The sequence below is a fragment of the Grammomys surdaster genome, unplaced genomic scaffold (genome assembly GCF_004785775.1).
Source record: "Grammomys surdaster isolate TR1022 unplaced genomic scaffold, NIH_TR_1.0 65, whole genome shotgun sequence".
Taxonomy (NCBI): domain Eukaryota; kingdom Metazoa; phylum Chordata; class Mammalia; order Rodentia; family Muridae; genus Grammomys; species Grammomys surdaster.
In genome coordinates, this window is record NW_021604567.1 from 14,532,644 (window position 1) to 14,537,937 (window position 5,294).

A 5,294-nucleotide genomic window follows, 5' to 3' on the forward strand; every position below is an offset into this window, starting at 1 on the left:
TTTCTTTCTTTCTTTCTTTCTTTCTTTCTTTCTTTCTTTCTTTCTTTAGAAAAAACTGAGCAAAATGAATGTTGATGACGTTACGCACTGGTCGTCTCTTGTGCCGCTTTTTCTAACCTTCACACGGATTCCCTTTTACATGTGAAGTCCACATCTGTAAAGGTGTAGGTGTGAAACAAGTATTCACTGAAGGATCCTATTCTGCTGTTTTGGATGCCGAATGTCATGTAGCGTCTTTACTCCTGCAAAACCAAGTGTGCCAGAGAAAGCTCTACACGAGAAGGTTGCCTCCCACCCACACTCGAGCAGAGTCTTTAAGGCAGATGGCAGTTACCTTCATTTTAAAGTATAAAATGTGATCCAGAAAGGTCTGGGTCATGCCCCTAGGAAGTGGTGAGAACAGACTTTGAATAAAGATTTGGCTTTCAAAATCTTCCACCTTACAATTACTTCATTTTGTGCTGAAGGAGGCCAGAATATCAAAGCCTAGAATGATGCTTATCTGGAGAACAGATTAAAGTTTGGAAGCAGAATAAATGCTCTGCTCCCATCAAAAGGATCCATTAAAGTAGATAAAGAATAAACTAAAATCACTAGCTATAATAGTGCAGTGTTAAATGAATATCAATGTATTAATTCCTGAGGTTATTCTCTCAAGAGAGCTTTGTATGAATGGGGCTCCAGTCTGCAACTATTCTGAACCCACTGAGTTGGAAAAGTTTAATATTCAGTACATAGACAAAAAAGATGAACATTTTATTACATTTATTCTGAGTTTATTTCTTGACAGAAATGGAAATATAAAAAGATGAAGTATACAGTGTCTGTTGAGCCTCATATTTAAATACTGTTCATATAACTCTAGCTAACTTCAAAAGAAAAGAATTAAAAGGAATTCATGTTTATGTGCACAAGCTCAATTATAACTAAATATTTTTCTAAAATAGCCTGTGAACATAAAAATTCAAGGTGTGATATTAAATGAAATAAATGTTCAATAAAACAAACACCTATATGGTTTTTTTCATAGGTTAGTAGGAATTTAGATTTTTTAAAAATCAAAAGTGAAACAACCAGGAGACAAAGTAGATACAACATCCCCTCCTCATCAATAAGCTATTTATAATAGATCAGCACTGAAGTGGTACTGGGTTCAGGAGTAGTTGGCCAGCACAAGTCAGACTCCTTAAATTCTAGTGGTTTTATTTCCCCTCTTTTTTAAAGATAGAGAAAGACTGTGAAGCTGAGTGAGTAGAGAGGAAGTAGAGAGTCTGGGGGGAGTTGGGAAACTGGCAAGAATAGGATAAAATATAAAGTATAAAAATCTCAGGGTTTATGAAAAAGCGAGATGACCAAACAGGACTGTACAGAACAGACACTAGATTCATCTGTTTGCCTCAAACTGAACAGACAGACCCAAGGACTCAGTAGAATAGCCCAAGTGTGGGAGATTGGTCCATATTAAACAGAATTGTTTCAAAGGGAAATTTCCTAATTAATCACTTGCATTCTTTACTTAGACTCTGGTACCACTGGGAATACGAGTATCTTTGAGGAGGGTGCAAAGTATTCTAAGTACAATTTCTCTGGTTGGATCTGATTCTTCCAGCTTCCTAATTTAGCTGATCTAACAAGTTAGAGTAAAGCCAAGAGGACTCCTGTCAAATATCTCTCTGGATTCTTTCCTTAAATATAAGAACAGTCCTAATTAAAAAAAATTGCTTTGTTACTATCTATGTTTATTGTCTTGCTTGTTCCTTGACTATTTGCATCTCTTGTGTTGCTAGACCCTCAAACTACATCTGACCTTAATACATGCATGTAATTAAAATGGTATTAAAGCAAACAAGGAGGACAGGAGATGGGATAAGGGGTTCTAGGGAGGGGAAATGGAGAAAGGGGATGACATCTGAAATGTAAATAAATAAAATATCCAATAAAAAGGAGAAATGTTAGAAATATAAATTTATATTTAAACAAATAAAAGAATCGAATGCTTTCCACAGAAAAGTCCCCTGACAATTCCTTTCTCCTGGCCTACCACCCTCAAAGAGAGTCATTCACTTTAAACTCTCCTGATAACGAAACCCACATCTCTTCATTACACACTTATTTTACTACATCACTCCTCACTGGTCATAGTCAACTATGACCATAAGAAATGTGGCATTGCTGTACTCTCTCAAAATCTAATCACTCCAGCTACTTCTCTCTTTCAACATTACCTGTTGTGAGTTCTAAGCTAGGAATCAATATCTGCTAACACAGAGAGAAAGTGGAGGTTCTAAGAACAAAGAAAACAAATTATTAAGTGAATAAAGGTCATACCAAATGGCTTTAATTCTCTTAATTAGTGATAACTTTTCCAGTGTGGTGCCTACTAGCCTTTCTTTAAAATAAATAAATAAAAACCTTGCTCCAAACCAATGGAGAACGGCCAACTGGTCTTAACTGATAGACAAGTTCTCCAATGACCACGTGCATTTATGGGATGGTGGCATTTTAATCTTCATTATTTGCAAGAACAAAGAAAACACTAAAAAGCTATCGTTTAGTATCTGGGAAGTTATATAGTCTTGGTTCAGTTTCAGGTGCTAAGAGGTCAGAAATTGGTTCAGTGGTAATGTTAAGCTTCAAAAACAAATTTAACTTGGTAGTTGGGGTTCAATGCATTCTTTCGTATATTTGAATACACATGCATGCTATTATTGCATTTATTCTCTTCCTGAGCTTTGCTTTCATTTGATTAATATTTAATTGGTATCCTTAAAGCTCATAAGCAAACTGGAGGAAGTTCATAACTCAGCAGATACTTCGCAGAAAACTAAATCCTCAATTTGACATTCCTTTTGGACAACTTGCAAGTAGATGATCTGGGAAACGGTCACCAACAAAATGGCCAGCGTTCATTAAGGTATATATCCTCTGAGGGCAAAAACATTTTTAAAAATATTGAATGTTGGCTAGCTTATTTTGCTGCATTTCTTTTTGTACAATTGTAGTAATCAAGTTTACCTCACTACAAATGGCAGACCGAAACATACACTTTCCTGCTTTGTAAAGTGAGTCTGATTTTTTTTTTTTAATTCGAGCTTTTACGGTGGAGGGAAATAGCAGTGTGAAGAGTGGAAGAATCAGAGGAAAGTCCTCCAGGGCACAGTAACAGTTCAGTTAGCAGTGCTTTTAACTGGACACCTAAACTGAGCCAGCCTCATGTCATGTCTCTGTCTTACAAATAGGCTCGATTCTGTCCTTGAAGTCCTTTCAGAGCCTTATGAAGATTTACACCAGTAGTTAGTTACTTTGTCTGAGCTACAGAGAATATTTAACAGTTTCGGTGAGGATTCATGAGCAGAAATGTCTCAGCAGAGAAAGTTCTCTAGGATGCACACTGTACTCAGTTGACACTTCCTGTATCTGCTTGTAGTCCTGTTAGTCATCAGAGGTGATCTCTGATATGAGACTTTGCTTTTATATGGGTCTGTCAGATGCTCTTGTATATGACATTGTGTGTCAAAATTCTTACCCCGGACATTTCTTGGAGCCATAAGCTAGACACATAAACCATGCAACTATTTTTGAATATAAGAAGTTGATTACATTCATTGAACAAATACTGAGAGTGTACCTACTATGTGCCAAGGGCTGGAGATAAATTGAGTGACAAAGAGCAAAGTGGAGTCTCTAGAGCAATTAGAGTCACAGAGGATTGCAGTGAAATGCATGGGGGCTATTTGGCTAGGGAGAGAATTCTGTATGTCTGAGAAATGACCAAGGCTTTCTTGACAAATAGGAATTGAAGGTCCAAGTTGGGGGTGGAAGGGGAAACTTAAGGAGCACAGGGAACTGGGCAGCGGGGTGTTCTTTTGCAGAATGCAATAAAAGCCTTTTAAGAAAATGAGTAATCACCTTTTAAGGAAATGAAAGGAAGCTGAAGAGATTAAAGCAGAGACAGGGTTTATGACCAGCTTAGACAGCCTGCCCTAAGTATTTGTCCTTGTTCCTAGAGTAATACATGTAAAAAGATAATGAAAGGACTAAAAATACTGATAAACATCACAGATTCTCCAATTGCCTATAGCCTTTAAATTTTAACACTTTACAACTCATGACATTGTTATTTTTGTGCAGGTAAATAGAAATAGGCAAACAGATACTGTGAGCTGTCTGAAGGAGGCAGTACTCCTACCACCACACTCTGCCGGTCACATTGGGAGAGAAAAGAATTCATAAGCTAAAGAATGTCATTTCCGAACATGGTGGCTCTGTTTGCACTGTCAATTATAATTCTGCTGAGTTATCATAAGTAACACTTGTCTTCAGAAAATTAATTTGTGCATTTTTTCCAGTCCCCAAATGAGAAGTTAAATAAAATCTCTCTCTCTCTCTCTCCCTCTCTCTCTCTCTCTCTCTCTCTCTCTCTCTCTTCCTGTTTCATGATAGATATAAGTAGCAATAATGTCAATTTATAAAGAATGACTTAAAATCAGCAAAACTAGAGTAGTCTCTGAAGACAGACTAAAGCTGGAAAAATTAATAAGGCAAAATTTTTGATTTTGAGAATATTTCAAATCATTGTCAGAGTTTATATATTTCTTATTGAGCAGTTGCCTATAGACATTGCACTAGAAAAAATCAAACTGATTAGGAAATATAGACTGAAATATGTTGGATGGGGGCATATCTGTAGAAACTGGAAGTTGACAACTGGTAAGGTCTGAAGAAATGAGGCAGACTATTGGGAGTGTGTGCACAGAGCTTTGTAGTGTAAAAGTCACGCCTCATCCTAAAATCCACACCTAGACTACCAGGTTTGCAGGGCCACTCACAGAGCTCAGGGAGAGCAAGACAGATGTCCAGAGAGAACAACCCCAGGGTGCCCCTGAGCTTGAGAGCCTGCTTTTCAGATGCCAGTCGACTCAAAGCCATCTTAGGTGGATGAAGAATCTTCCTTCCATACTGTAGAAGGCTAACACATGCTGTAGACTAAATGCTCTTCTAAACTGTGTTTTATAAAACTTCTTTTAAGGAAAAGATTGACATTCTATGAAGGGTGTTCTAGCTGTTGTCTGTCTGTAAAGGAGAGGAAAGCGACCAGGAAGCCTTTGTCCTAAGAGGACAACCCTAGCACATGGCCTTTTCCCTGGCCTGGTGAGACAGGTAGAGTTGAGTGTGAACTCTGGCCATTTTTATCCTTCCTCCCTCCCTGCCCCCACCCCATTCCCACCCCTATCCCTCCTTCCCTCTCTTCTTCCCTCCCAACACCCACCTTCCCTCCCTCTCTCCCTCCCTCC

General features: G+C 38.1%; 1 protein-coding gene across 1 annotated transcript in view; it reads left to right on the forward strand.

The window, feature by feature from the left end:
- The window catches only part of Gpc6 (glypican 6), a 994,843-nt gene that overhangs the window by 38,589 nt on the left and 950,960 nt on the right, over positions 1–5,294 (forward strand). The window lies entirely within an intron of this gene.